This window comes from Budorcas taxicolor, chromosome 2, assembly GCF_023091745.1.
Source record: "Budorcas taxicolor isolate Tak-1 chromosome 2, Takin1.1, whole genome shotgun sequence".
In the NCBI taxonomy this organism is placed as follows: domain Eukaryota; kingdom Metazoa; phylum Chordata; class Mammalia; order Artiodactyla; family Bovidae; genus Budorcas; species Budorcas taxicolor.
In genome coordinates, this window is record NC_068911.1 from 69,001,874 (window position 1) to 69,016,121 (window position 14,248).

The 14,248-nt window shown below is 38.2% G+C and overlaps 1 protein-coding gene across 2 annotated transcripts in view; it reads left to right on the forward strand.

The window, feature by feature from the left end:
* SLC25A12 (solute carrier family 25 member 12) overlaps positions 1–14,248 on the forward strand; it is a 102,942-nt gene that overhangs the window by 43,091 nt on the left and 45,603 nt on the right. The window lies entirely within an intron of this gene.

Sequence of the window (14,248 nt, forward strand, 5' to 3'; positions counted from 1 at the left end):
CTTTCTGGCTTACTTCACTCTGTATAATCGGCTCCAGTTTCGTCCATCTCATCAGAACTGATTCAAATGAATTCTTTTTAACGGCTGAGTAATACTCCATTGTGTATATGTACCACAGCTTTCTTATCCATTCATCTGCTGATGGACATCTAGGTTGTTTCCATGTCCTGGCTATTATAAACAGTGCTGCGATGAACATTGGGGTACATGTGTCTCTTTCAATTCTGGTTTCCTCGGTGTGTATGCCCAGCAGTGGGATTGCTGGGTCATAAGGGAGTTCTATTTGCAATTTTTTAAGGAATCTCCACACTGTTCTCCATAGTGGCTGTACTAGTTTGCATTCCCACCAACAGTGTAGGAGGGTTCCCTTTTCTCCACACCCTCTCCAGCATTTATTGCTTGCAGATTTTTGGATCGCAGCCATTCTGACTGGTGTGAAGTGGTACCTCATTGTGGTTTTGATTTGCATTTCTCTGATAATGAGTGATGTTGAGCATCTTTTCATGTGTTTGTTAGCCATCCGTATGTCTTCTTTGGAGATGTGTCTATTTAGTTCTTTGGCCCATTTTTTGATTGGGTCATTTATTTTTCTGGAATTGAGCTGCATAAGTTGCTTGTATATTTTTGAGATTAGTTGTTTGTCAGTTGCTTCATTTGCTATTATTTTCTCCCATTCAGAAGGCTGTCTTTTCACCTTGCTGATATTTTCCTTTGTTGTGCAGAAGCTTTTAATTTTAATTAGATCCCATTTGTTTATTTTTGCTTTTATTTCCAGAATTCTGGGGGGTGGATCATAGAGGATCCTGCTGTGATTTATGTCTGAGAGTGTTTTGCCTATGTTCTCCTCTAGGAGTTTTATAGTTTCTGGTCTTACATTTAGATCTTTAATCCATTTTGAGTTTATTTTTGTGTGTGGTGTTAGAAAGTGATCTAGTTTCATTCTTTTACAAGTGGTTGACCAGTTTTCCCAGCACCACTTGTTAAAGAGATTGTCTTTACTCCATTGTATATTCTTGCCTCCTTTGTCAAAGATAAGGTGTCCATATGTGTGTGGATTTATCTCTGGGCTTTCTATTTTGTTCCATTGATCTATAAGTCTGTCTTTGTGCCAGTACCATACTGTTTTGATGACTGTGGCTTTGTAGTAGAGCCTGAAGTCAGGCAAGTTGATTCCTCCAGTTCCATTCTTCTTTCTCAAGATTGCTTTGGCAATTCGAGGTTTTTTGTATTTCCATACAAATCTTGAAATTATTTGTTCTAGTTCTGTGAAAAATAGCTCATCAATGAATATAGTAAAGTTGCAGGATATAAAATCAACACACAGAAATCCCTTGCATTCCTATACACCAATAATGAGAAAGTAGAAAAAGCAATTAAGGAAACAATTCCATTCACCATTGCAACGAAAAGAATAAAATACTTAGGAATATATCTACCCAAAGAAACTAAAGACCTATATACAGAAAACTATAAAACACTGATGAAAGCAATCAAAGAGGACACTAATAGATGGAGAAATATACCATGTTCATGGATCGGAAGAATCAATATAGTGAAAATGAGTATACTACCCAAAGCAATTTACAAATTCAATGCAATCCCTATCAAGCTACCAGCCATATTTTTCACAGAACTATCTCCTTCCCTTTTACTTTTATTAGGTTTATTACCAAAAATTGGCAATTCTCTGTGGAATATTAACCTAATTTTTCATTTCCCACTCCCAGAGGCAACTTATTTAAATTCTTATAATTGTTTCTTTCCTTCAGTGTTTACTTTCATAGCTTTAAATAATAAACATTATTTAAATGTTTTGAACTGCTGATACTTCAATTTTTAATTTTTCCCTCTTAGATATTTTTTAAATTTAATTTGAACAATTGAAGATTGGCAACTAGCTCTTTCACCTTTTCCTCTCAGACATTTTCGGTCCCCACCCTCCGTAGAATTATGTCATGATTCTGCTTAGATTGTCATATTTGAATCACCACAATTTTATAAACATCGTGCATGACTCAAATGATTACTTTTCTTAGAGACTCTAATTTTCGTAGGTTCATTTTGTGGGTGTTAATGCTAATTCATTCTCAGACTCTGCCTCAGCTATTAAACTCTCATTTTTAATATATTTAAAACAGAGTAAGTGTCTGATCAGTTTTGTTCTTTTGGAGCAATCCAGGAGCTTTCTTTTTTAAAAAAAATTTGAGGTAAAATTCACTTAACATTAAATTAGCCATGTGAAAGTGCACAATTCAGTGGCACTTAGTACATTCCCCAGCTCTAATTCCAAAACCTTCTCGTTACCCCAAAAGAAAACCCTGTACCGAAGAAGCAGTCACACTCCATCCTTGCCTCTCCTCAGCTCGCGAAGCTGCCAGTTTGCTTTCTGTCTCAATGGAGTTACTTATTCTGGATATTTCATATAAGTGGAATTATACAATGCGAATTCTTGTGTCTGGCTTCATCTTAGCGTAGTGTTTTCAAGGATTACCTGTGTGTAGTGGATATTAGTAATTCGTTCTTTTTGTGGCTGAATAATATTCCATTGTATGGGTGTATCGTATCTTGTCTGTCTGTTCATTAGTTCATGGGCGCTTGCTTGGGTTCTCGCCTTTCGGCTGTTACGAATAGTGCTGCTGTGAACATTGGTGTACGTGTATTTGTTTGAATACCTGTTTTCAAATCTTTTGAGTATATTTCTAAGATGTGGGATTGTTGGATCACATGATAATTTTAACTTTTTGAGGAACTACCAGACGGTTTTCCACAGCCCCTGCACCACTTTTCTGGAACTTTCTGATACCCAACTTTGTACTTATTACATAGCTATCAGCTTATGATCTCCCTTCACCTTCATGCTGGGGAGTCCATTTGCCCTCCTGTTATGTTGAACCTTCCATTTGCTGGATTTCATCTCTTCATTTGCTATGATTTTTTCCCCCTCTTTTTGGTAGAATACGTACTGCAAGGGCTTCCTAAGGAAAGTAAAATAATTCTTTTGTGAGACTTTTTATATCTGAAAACCTCTGCTCTATGATTACATTTAGTTTGGCCAGGTATAGAATTTTAATAGGAATTTATTTTCCACCTAATTTGAAAATAAATCTCTCTCTTTTTTTTTTTTTCTTCTAACATCCAGTGTTGCCACTGAGCAGTTAATTACCATTCTCATTTTTGGTCTCTTTTGATAGTTTTTTCCCCCCATTCTAGAGGATTTAAGATTTTTTTTTATTTTCAGTGTTTTGAAATTTCATGATGATGTACCTTGATGTGAGTTTATTTTTATTCATTGTGTTGGACATTCAGGGGCTCTTTTAATTTGAAAGCTGTGTACTTCAGTTCTTGGAAATATTCTTCTATTTTTTTCTTGTCTTGAACTAGTAAATATAATAACTGTATGATCCTTTAGTTCTCTTTTCTCTCCTGAATCTTCTATTAAGTTGTTTTTATTATATTTCTAATTTTCAGGACTTCTTTTTGGTTTCCTAATATTTTTAAAAAACTATACTGTTCTTCTTTCATGAATGTACTATTTTCTCTCACTTCTCCAAAAATATTATAGACAGGTGTTTTGTTTTTAAATTTTCTTCTTCTTGCAATCTGCCTTTTTCCTTCAAGTTACTTTATTTCTTTTTGTTCGGATCTCTGTTTTTCATGTTAGCAGCTCTTCTTCCAAGTCGTCTTCTGCTCATATTAAAATTAGGATTGAGGCTTATTGGGAGCTTTGGGTTCATGTACCTTACTGTAAAGTTCTCTGGGTGGGTGGTCTTACTGGGGACCCTCTAGTTCAGATCTTTTATTTTGGACAGGGGAATCAGAATAATCGTTTGGCTTCCCATCTGAAGTATTAGACCTGGCTTTTGATATTCTGGTTGCTGAGTAAGACAAGAGAGTTACAGGTCTCAGTATTCAGTGTGGAGTCATGTCCAACTTTTTGCAGCCTTATGGACTGTAGCCTGCCAAACTCCTCTGTTCATGAATTTTTCCAGATAAGAATACTGGAGTGGGTTGCCCTTTCCTCCTCCAGTGGAAGTGGGCTTTCGTTTATTTTCCTCCCTTCACCTGTGCCTTGTCTCTCTTAGTCCAGAGACCCTCTGTTAAAACTCACCTTGTTGTCTGCCAGGGTTGGAAGAGGGCCAGAGGCCTGGCTCTGGGGGAGTATGGCAGGCAACTAACTGCTCTATAAACGAACTTCCATCTAAGCTTCCTATTCTCAGTGCCACCTTCGCCATCACTCTAGGGGTACTGGTACAGCCAATGCATGAGTCTTTGGCAGATTCTGTTACGTACATTGGATTGCTTTTTTTTGCTTTTCTAATTTTCTTGGGCCTTCAAAGCCAGTTATCTTTTGCCTCTTTGCACTCTAAACTTAAAAATGTAGTTGCTGCCTTCTTTTTTTGTTCTCTTTGTCTTTGAGCTTCTGTTTTGTTTTTCATTCTTTACTGTGATTTTTGGTGAGTAATAGAGTTTTGAAAGACAGAGCTATATGTATGAGTTCAGTCTCATTCAAAGCCACAGTATTTCTGAAGCTCTGCTATTTTTATCTCATAGTTAGATGAGATGCATTTCTAAGAACACAAGATCTTTAGCTTTAGTATAACTTCCTTTATTTACCCTTTCTCTCAGTTCCTTTTCCTGCCCTTTAAATCTAGAAGCAGATTTATTTTCTTTTATTTATTAGAATATTTTTATCTCTTTAGAATATATTTTATCTAAGTTTGGAGTATTGTTTTTTTTTCATTAGGGTGATCACGTTATCTATTCTACCCAGATGTTTCGATTATACTACATAAATGGAGAGCTTATATGCAGAACTTTTTTCCTTTAGTTGCTTCTTTTTGAAAGCCTTAATTTTAATTTTTTAACTTTTTATTTTGAAAGATGTCTATATTAAAAAAAAAAAACCATGTACCCATCAACCAGCTTCAGCAATTATATATTGACGAGTTATTTATTTATTTTTTTACTTATACTTTCCACTCTGTTCCCTACTTGAGAATTTGGAAGCCAATTCCATTTAATCTATAGCTGCATATGTGATACTTCAAATATATATATATATCTTTAAAAGATACAAGAGTCCTTCAACTGTTGACCTGATAGAAAATAGGAAATCTATTCTTCTGACATTAGTCTTGCAATGAGGATTCTGCTTTGTCTTTAACATGAATGTGCACATTTCCTTCAGTACTGTCATTAATAAGGCTTAATCATGCCCATGGTTGCCACTGGATATTTCTGAGAGGTTAAGATGCATGCATGGAGAAGACAATGATATAACAAAGGCATAAATTGGGAGGAAAATAAGCAGGAGTGAGGAAGAGAAAGCCTGTATAAGATGGAGTAGATGTGTGCCTGCTTCTGATACTGCTCAGGAATATCCTCTCCTTGGGGAATGCTTTCAACCATATTCTAAGGCTGAAATAGAGATTTAAAGTGCCTGCTTCATTTGAAGGATGATGTGGTCGGAACTGAGGTGAGAAAAATATGAAGTGGGTTAGGGAGAAGGACTAAAGTAGGAGAGGAAACATATTTATAAATTGGAGATTGAACAACATGCTCCTAAATAATGGTTCATCGACAGAATCAAAAGGAAAGTAAAAAAATATCTTGAGACAAATGAAAATGGAAACATAGCATACCAAAGCATTCATTCTTTGGTGCTTAGTAAAAGCAGTTCTAAGAGGGAAGGTTATAATGATAAACACCTACGTTACAAAAAAAAAAAAATCTCAGTCTACCTTTGTACTTCAAGGAACTAGAAAGAGAATAAGCTCAAAGTCAGAAGGAATTAACAAAGATCAAAGCAGAAATAAATGAAATAGAGGCTAGAAAGACAATAGGAAAGATCAATGAAACCAAGAATGGGTTTTTTTAAAAAGTAAAATTGACAAACATTTAGCTACACTAAGGAAAAAAGAAGACTCAAATAAAATCAGAAAGAGGAGACTGATTATAACTGACAAAGATCATAAGAAACTACTATAAACAGCTATATACCAACAAATGAGATGACCTAGAAGAAATGGATAAATTCCTAGAAACATACAGCCTACTTCCATTTCATGAAGAAATGGAAAATCTAAATAGACCAATTACCAGCAAAGAGATTGAATTAGTAAATAGAAACCTCTCAATAGAGAGAAGTCCAGGACCAGATGGCTTCACTGTTGTTCAGTTGCTCAGTTGTGTTCGACTCCTTGTGACCCCATGGACTGCAGCACACCAGGCTTCTCTGTCCTTCACCATCTCCCAGAGTTTGCTCAAATTCATGTCCATTGAGTTGATGATGCCATCCAACCATCTCATCCTCTGTTGCCACCTTCTCCTCCTGCCCTCAGTCTTTGCCAGAATCATGGTCTTTTCCAGTGAGTTGGCCCTTCACATCAGGTGGCCAAAATATTGGAGCTTCAGCTTTAGCATCAGTCCTTCCAGTGAATGTTCAGGGTTGACTTCCTTTAAGGTTGACTGGTTTGATCGCCTCACTGTCCAAAGGACCCTCAAGAGTCTCCTCTAGTACCACTGGAGGAAATCATTCATTCTTTGGTGCTTAGCCTTCCTTATGGCCCAACTCTCATATTTGTACATGCCTACTGGAAAAACCATAGCTTTGACTATAGGGCCGTTTGTTGGCAAAGTGTTGTCTCTGCTTTTTAATATACTGTCTAGGTTTGTCATAGCTTTTCTTCCAGGGAGCAATCGTCTTAATTCCATGGCTGCAGTCACAATCTGCAGTGATTTTGGCTTCACTGTTGAATATTGCCAAGCATTTTAAGAAGAATTAATACTAATCCTTCTCAAACTCTTCTGAAAAACAGAGGAGAGTGCACTTCTTCCAAATTCATTGAACGAGATCAGTATTATCCTGATACCACAGCCAGACAAGGGCACTATAAGAAAAGAAAAGAACAGGTCAGTATCCCTGATAAAGATAGATGGACATATTCTCAACAAAATATTAGCAAACTGAATTCAATAGTAGACTAAAAGGATCATAATCAAGTGGAACTTACTCCTGAGATGTATGGATGATTCAACATATGCTAATCATTAAATATGATAGACCATATTAACAAAACGAAGGATTAAAAATCATGATCATTTCAATATAGATGCAGAAAAAGCATTTGACAAAATTCAAGATCCTTTCATGATAAAAACTCAAATTAGATATAGATGGAATATACTAATATAATAAAGGCTGTAGATGACAAGTCTACAGCTAACCTCGCACTCAAAAGCTGAAAGCTTTTCCTCTAAGATCAGGAACAAGTCAAGGATGTCCACTATTATGACTATTATTCAAAAGGTAATCGAAGGACTTTGCTGGTGATCCAGTGGTAAAGAATCTGCCTACCAATGCAGGGGACATGGTTTTGATTCTTGGTCCAGGAAGATTCCACATGCCACCAGGCAACTAAGCCCACAACTACTGAAACCGACATGCCCTAGAGCCATGCTCCATGACAAGAGAAGGCACCATAATGAGAAGCCCTGAGACACAACTAGAGGATTAGCCCCCACTCCCTGCAACTAGAGAAAGCCCGTGCAAGGCAATGAAGACCCAGTGTAGCCAAAAATAAATTTAAAAAAAATTAAAAACAAGGGAATGGAAGTCCTAACCAGAGCAATTAGAAAAGGAAAAGAAGTAAAAGGCATCCAAGTTGGAAAGGAAAAATTAAAGTTGTCCTTGCTTGCAGAGGACATAATATATGTAGACTACCCTAAAGATTTTATGCTTACACAAAATACTGTGCTGTGATTCATGGGGTCGCGAAGAGTTGGACACGACTGAGTGACTGAACTGAACTGAAAATACTGTTAGAACTAAAAATAATTTCAGGAAAATTGACAGGTATAAAATTAGTATACAAAACTGAGTAGCATTTCTGTACACCAGCAACAAACTTGGAAAGGTAAATTAAGATTGTTTCATAATAATATGAAAAAGAAGGAAATCAGAGTAAATTTAAGTGAAAGATCTGTAAACTATAAGATGTTGATGAAAGAAATTGAAGACATAAATGAAAAGATTTTGTGTTCATGGATTGAGAAATTAATATTGTTAAAATATCCATAATACTCAGACCAATTTATGGATTCAGTACAATCCCTGTCAAAATTCCAGCAGCGTTTTTCACAGAAATGGAAAAAAAACAATCCTCAAATTTGTATGGAACCACACACACAAAAAAACAAAACCCAAATTGCCAAATCTATTTTGAGAAAGAACAAAGCTGCAGGGATGACACTTCCTGAATTCAAATTATGTTGTGAAGGTATAGCATTCAAAACAGTATGATAATGTCATAAAACAGACCTATAGATCAATGGAGCAGAACAAAGAGCCCAGAAAGAAAGCCATGTGTATATGGAGAGAGGGTTCCGTTCAGTTCAGTCACTCAGTCGTGTCCGACTCTTTGCAACCCCATGAACTGCAGCACGCCAGGCTTCCTTGTTCATCACCAACTCCTGGAGTCCACCCAAACCCATGTCCATTGTGTTGGTGATGCCATCCAACCATCTCATCCTCTGTCGTCCCCTTCTCCTCCTGCCCTCAATCTTTCTTAGCATCAGGGTCTTTTCAAATGAGTCAGCTCTTTGCATCAGGTGGCCAAAGTATTGGAGTTTCAGCTTCAACATCAGTTTCTTTAATAAATGGTGTTGGGGAAACGGGACTCCTATCTTAAACCATACCCAAAAGCCAGCTCAAAATGGATTAAAAACTTAAATGTAAGACCTGAAACTTTAAACCCCTGGAATAAAACATGGAGAGTAAGCTCCTTGACATCCATCTTGGCGATGATTTTTTTGAATTTGACACCACAAGCAAAGGCACCAAAAGAAAAAATAAACATGTAGGACTACATCAAACTGAAAAGCCGCACAGCAAAGAAAACCAACAACAGAATGAAAAGCTATGGAATGGGAGAAAATGTTTTCAAACTCTATATCTGATAAAGGATTCATATCCAAAAAATGCAAGGAACTCATTCAGCTCAGTAGCAGAACAGAGCAAACAGCCTCAAATGCAATTACAAAATGGACAAGGGACCAGAATAAACATTTTTCCAAAGAAGACATACAGATCGCCAACAAATACATGGAAACTTGCTCAGCATTGCTAATCAGGAAAATGTGAATCATAACCACAATGAAGTATCACCTCACACTTACTGCATTGTCTGTTAGTGAAAAGACCAGACACAACAGATATCGTCAAGGATGTGGAGGAAAGGGAACCTGTGTACACTCTTGGTGGGAAAGTAAACTGGTACAGCCACCATGGAAAACTATACGGGAATTTCTCAAGGAGTTAAAAGAGCCTCTGTAATCCAGCAATCCTACTTCTGAGTGTGTATACAAAGGAAACAAAGTCATCATCTCAAAGAGACTATCTATGTTCTTGTTTATTGCAGCATTATCATAGTAGCCAAGGTGTAGAGACAAGTGTCCATTGACAAAAGAATGGTTGAAGAAAATGTGTCGTGTGTGTGTACACACACACACACACACACACACATCTCATTCCACATTTATGCAATGGAATACTATTCAACAACAACAGGAAAGGAAATCCTGTCATTTGCAACTGCATGGCTGAACTTGGAGGGCATTCTACTAAGCCAGTCACAGAAAGACAAATACTTCCTGGTATCACTTAAAAAATAAAACATTGTATACGTAGAAACAGAGTAGCATAATGACTATGATTGGAGGGGGTAGGAGAAATAGGAAGAGGCTGGAAAAGGGCATGAATTTTACTATAAGATGAATAAAATCTGAAGATCTAATGTATAACGTGGTGATGAAAATACTGTATTGTATAATTGAAATTTGCCAAGAGTGTTCTTGTCAAAAAAAAAAGTATGTGAAGTGATGGATGTGTTAGTTAACTCAATGGTGGGAGTCCTTGTGCAATGTATACATATGTCAAATCGTAACATTGTACCCATTTTTAAATATGCTACAATTTTGTCAGTTATACTTTCAGTTAGTTGCTCAGTGGTGTCTGACTCCTTGAGACCCCATGAATCACAGCACGCCAGGCCTCCCTGTCCATCACCAACTCCCTGAGTTCACTCAGACTCACGTCCATCGAGTCCATGATGCCATCCAGCCATCTTATCCTCGGTCGTCCCCTTCTCCTCCTGCCCCCAATCCCTCCCAGCATCAGAGTCTTTTCCAATGAGTCAACTCTTCGCATGAGGTGGCCAAAGTACTGGAGTTTCAGCTTTAGCATCAGTCCTTCCAAAGAAATCCCAGGGCTGATCTCCTTCAGAATGGACTGGTTGGATCTCCTTGCAGTCCAAGGGATGCTCAAGAGTCTTCTCCAACACCACAGTTCAAAAGCATCAATTCTTCGGCGCTCAGCTTTCTTCACAGTCCAACTCTCACATCCATACATGACCACAGGAAAAACCATAGCCTTGACTAGACGGACCTTAGTCGGCAAAGTAATGTCTCTGCTTTTGAATATGCTATCTAGGTCGGTCATAACTTTTCTTCCAAGGAGTAAGCGTCTTTTAATTTCATGGCTGCAGTCACCATCTGCAGTGATTTTGGAGCCCCCCAAAATAAACTCTGACACTGTTTCCACTGTTTCCCCGTCTATTTCCCATGAAGTGATGGGACCAGATGCCATGATCTTTGTTTCTGAATGTTGAGCTTTAAGCCAACTTTTTCACTCTCCTCTTTCACTTTCATCAAGAGGCTTTTTAGTTCCTCTTCACTTTCTGCCATAAGGGTGTTGTCATCTGCCTATCTGAGGTTATTGATATTTCTCCCAGCAATCTTGATTCCAGCTTGTGCTTCTTCCAGCCCAGCGTTTCTCATGATGTACTCTGCATAGAAGTTAAATAAGCAGGGTGACAATATACAGCCTTGACGTACTCCTTTTCCTATTTGGAACCAGTCTGTTGTTCCATGTCCAGTTCTAATTGTTGCTTCCTGACCTGCATACAGATTTCTCAAGAAGCAGGTTAAGTGGTCTGGTATGCCCATCTGTGGAAGAATTTTCCACAGTTTATTGTGATCCACACAGTCAAAGGCTTTGGCATAGTCAATAAAGCAGAAATAGATGTTTTTCTGGAACTCTCTTGCTTTTTCCATGATCCAGCAGATGTTGACAATTTGATCTCTGGTTCCTCTGCCTTTTCTAAAACCAGCTTGAACATCAGGAAGTTGACGGTTCACGTATTGCTGAAGCCTGGCTTGGAGAATTTTGAGCATTACTTTACTAGCGTGTGAGATGAATATAATTGTGCGGTAGTTTGAGCATTTTTTAGCATTGCCTTTCTTTGGGATTGGAATGAAAACTGACCTTTTCCAGTCCTGTGGCCACTGCTGAGTTTTCCAAATTTGCTGGCATATTGAGTGCAGCACTTTCACAGCATCATCTTTCAGGATTTGAAAGAGCTCAACTGGAATTCCATCACCTCCACTGGCTTTGTTTGTAGTGATGCTTTCTAAGCCCCACTTGACTTCACATTCCAGGAGTTCTGGCTCTAGATGAGTGATCACACCATTGTGATTATCTGGGTCATGAATATCTTTTTTGTATAGTTCTTCTGTGTATTCTTGCCACCTCTCCTTAATATCTTCTGCTTCTGTTAGGTCCATACTGTTTCTGTCCTTTATTGAGCCCATCTTTGCATGAAATGTTCCCTTGGTATCTCTAATTTTCTTGAAGAGATCTCTAGTCTTTCCCATTGTGTTGTTTTCCTCTATTTCTTTGCATTGGTCGCTGAAGAAGGCTTTCTTATCTCTCCCTGCTATTCTTTGGAACTCTGCATTTAGATGCTTATATACTTTAATAAGTTGGAATTTAAAAAGGGGTGGAAAAGAAAACTACTTTGTCAAATCGTGTGTGTGCTTAGTTGCTCAGTTGTGCCTGACTGTCTGCGGCCCCATGGACTCTAACCTGCCAGGCTCGTCTGTCCATGGAATTTTCCAGGCAAGAACGCTGTAGAGGGTTGCCATTTCCTGCTTCAAGGGATCGTCCTGACCCAGGGGTTGAACCTGCATCTCTTGAGTCTTCAGGATTGGCTGGTGGATTTTTTTTACCACTAGTGCCACCTGGAAATCCTTGTTAAATCATGCTGGTTGTTTATTTTGTACTCTATCTTTCATATATTTTTACCAGTTGATTTTTAGTTTCTCTGCTTGTGTTGGTCTTTTCAAGAAAATCCAAATATGTGTGATGATATTATTAAATTTTTTAAAAGTTAAGATTATTGAAGATTTAGTAGATTGGATAAACTTGTCTCCAGCTTGTTAACCTGCTAAGAAAATACTTAAAAACTTGTTTTATTGTTAAATATCATACAACTATGGACATATTTATATGTATATTTTATACACATATAAAACAAATGTATAGTTTAATGAATCATGAGTAAAACCAGTTTCAATGTCTTTCAACCACTGTTGAGATACAGAAAAATATAATTAGTAAAATGGAGAAACTTCTATCAAAAGCTATTTTAAATGTCAGAAAAGGGTAAATCAACATTGATTTGTAGGCTTTTATAAAAGAATGATAATGCTAATTGCAATGTTTAATATATCTTCTGTGAATAATATTTATATATTTAGATAGGAATATTGTTTCCAAGGGCTTCCCTGGTGGCTCAGACTGAAATCCATAGGGAAGATACCCTGGAAAAGGAACTGGCAATCCACTCTAGTATTCTTGCCTGGAGAATTCCATGGACAAAGGACTTGGAGCGCTACAGTCCATGGGGTCACAGAGTTGGACACAGCTGAACTACTCACTTTCATTATTTCCAGAGTTGCAAATAGTGTGAAAATGGCATCTAATAGCACTATTATGATGTTGTGATAACAGATTTATTTGGATTATGTCATATGTCCTAGGAAAGAAATGCTCTAATTTTGACTTTTAAATAGTCCTTAGGAGATTGGAATACCAGACCACCTGACCTGCCTCTTGAGAAATCTGTATGCAGGTCAGGAAGCAACAGTTAGAACTGGACATGGAACAACAGACTGGTTCCAAATAGGAAAAGGAGTACGTCAAGGCTGTATATTGTCACCCTGCTTATTTAACTTCTATGCAGAGTACATCATGAGAAACGCTGGGCTGGAAGAAGCACAAGCTGGAATCAAGATTGCTGGGAGAAATATCAATAACCTCAGATATGCAGATGACACCACCCTTATGGCAGAAAGTGAAGAGGAACTAAAAAGCCTCTTGATGAAAGTGAAAGAGGAGAGTGAACAGTTGGCTTAAGGCTCAACATTCAGAAAATGAAGATCATGGCATCTGGTCCCATCACTTCATGGGAAATAGATGGGGAATCAGTGGAAACAGTGTCAGAGTTTATTTTGGGGGGCTCCAAAATCACTGCAGATGGTGACTGCAGCCATGAAATTAAAAGACGCTTACTCCTTGGAAGAAAAGTTATGACCGACCTAGATAGCATATTCAAAAGCAGAGACATTACTTTGCCAACAAAGGTCCATCTAGTCAAGGTTATGGTTTTTCCAGTAGTCATGTGTGGATGTGAGAGTTGTACTGTGAAGAAAGCTGAGCGCCGAAGAATTGATGCTTTTGAACTGTGGTGTTGGAGAAGACTCTTGAGCATCCCTTGGAGTGCAAGGAGATCCAACCGGTCCATTCTAAAGGAGATCAGCCCTGGGTGTTCTTTGGAGGGAATGATGCTGAAGCTGAAACTCCAGTACTTTGGCCACCTCATGCGAAGAGTTGACTCATTGGAAAAGACCTTGATGCTGGGAGGGATTTGGGGCAGGAGGAAAAGGTGACGACAGAGGATGAGATGGCTGGATGGCATCATGGACTCGATGGACGTGAGTCTGAGTGAACTCAGGGAGTTGGTGATGGACAGGGAGGCCTGGCATGCTGTGGTTCATGGGGTCGCAAAGAGTCAGACATGACTGAGTGACTGAAGTGAACTAGGGTATTACTTGCACTTTAAAAATTTAATTTTTAATTAATTTTTGGCTGTGCAGGGACTTTCTCTAGTTGCAACGAGCAGGGGCTTCTCTTGTTGGAGAGCATGATATCTAGGGCGGGTGGGCTCAGTAGTTATGGTGCTCGGGCTTAGTTCCCCCACAGCATGTGGGATCTTCCTGGATCAGGTATCAAACCTGCATACCCTGATTTTGGCAGGTGGATTGGTAATCACTGGACCACCAGGGAAGCCCACTTTTTTTTTTTTTTTTAAATTTTAATTGATATCACCTACTGCAAAGTTTGGCTGCC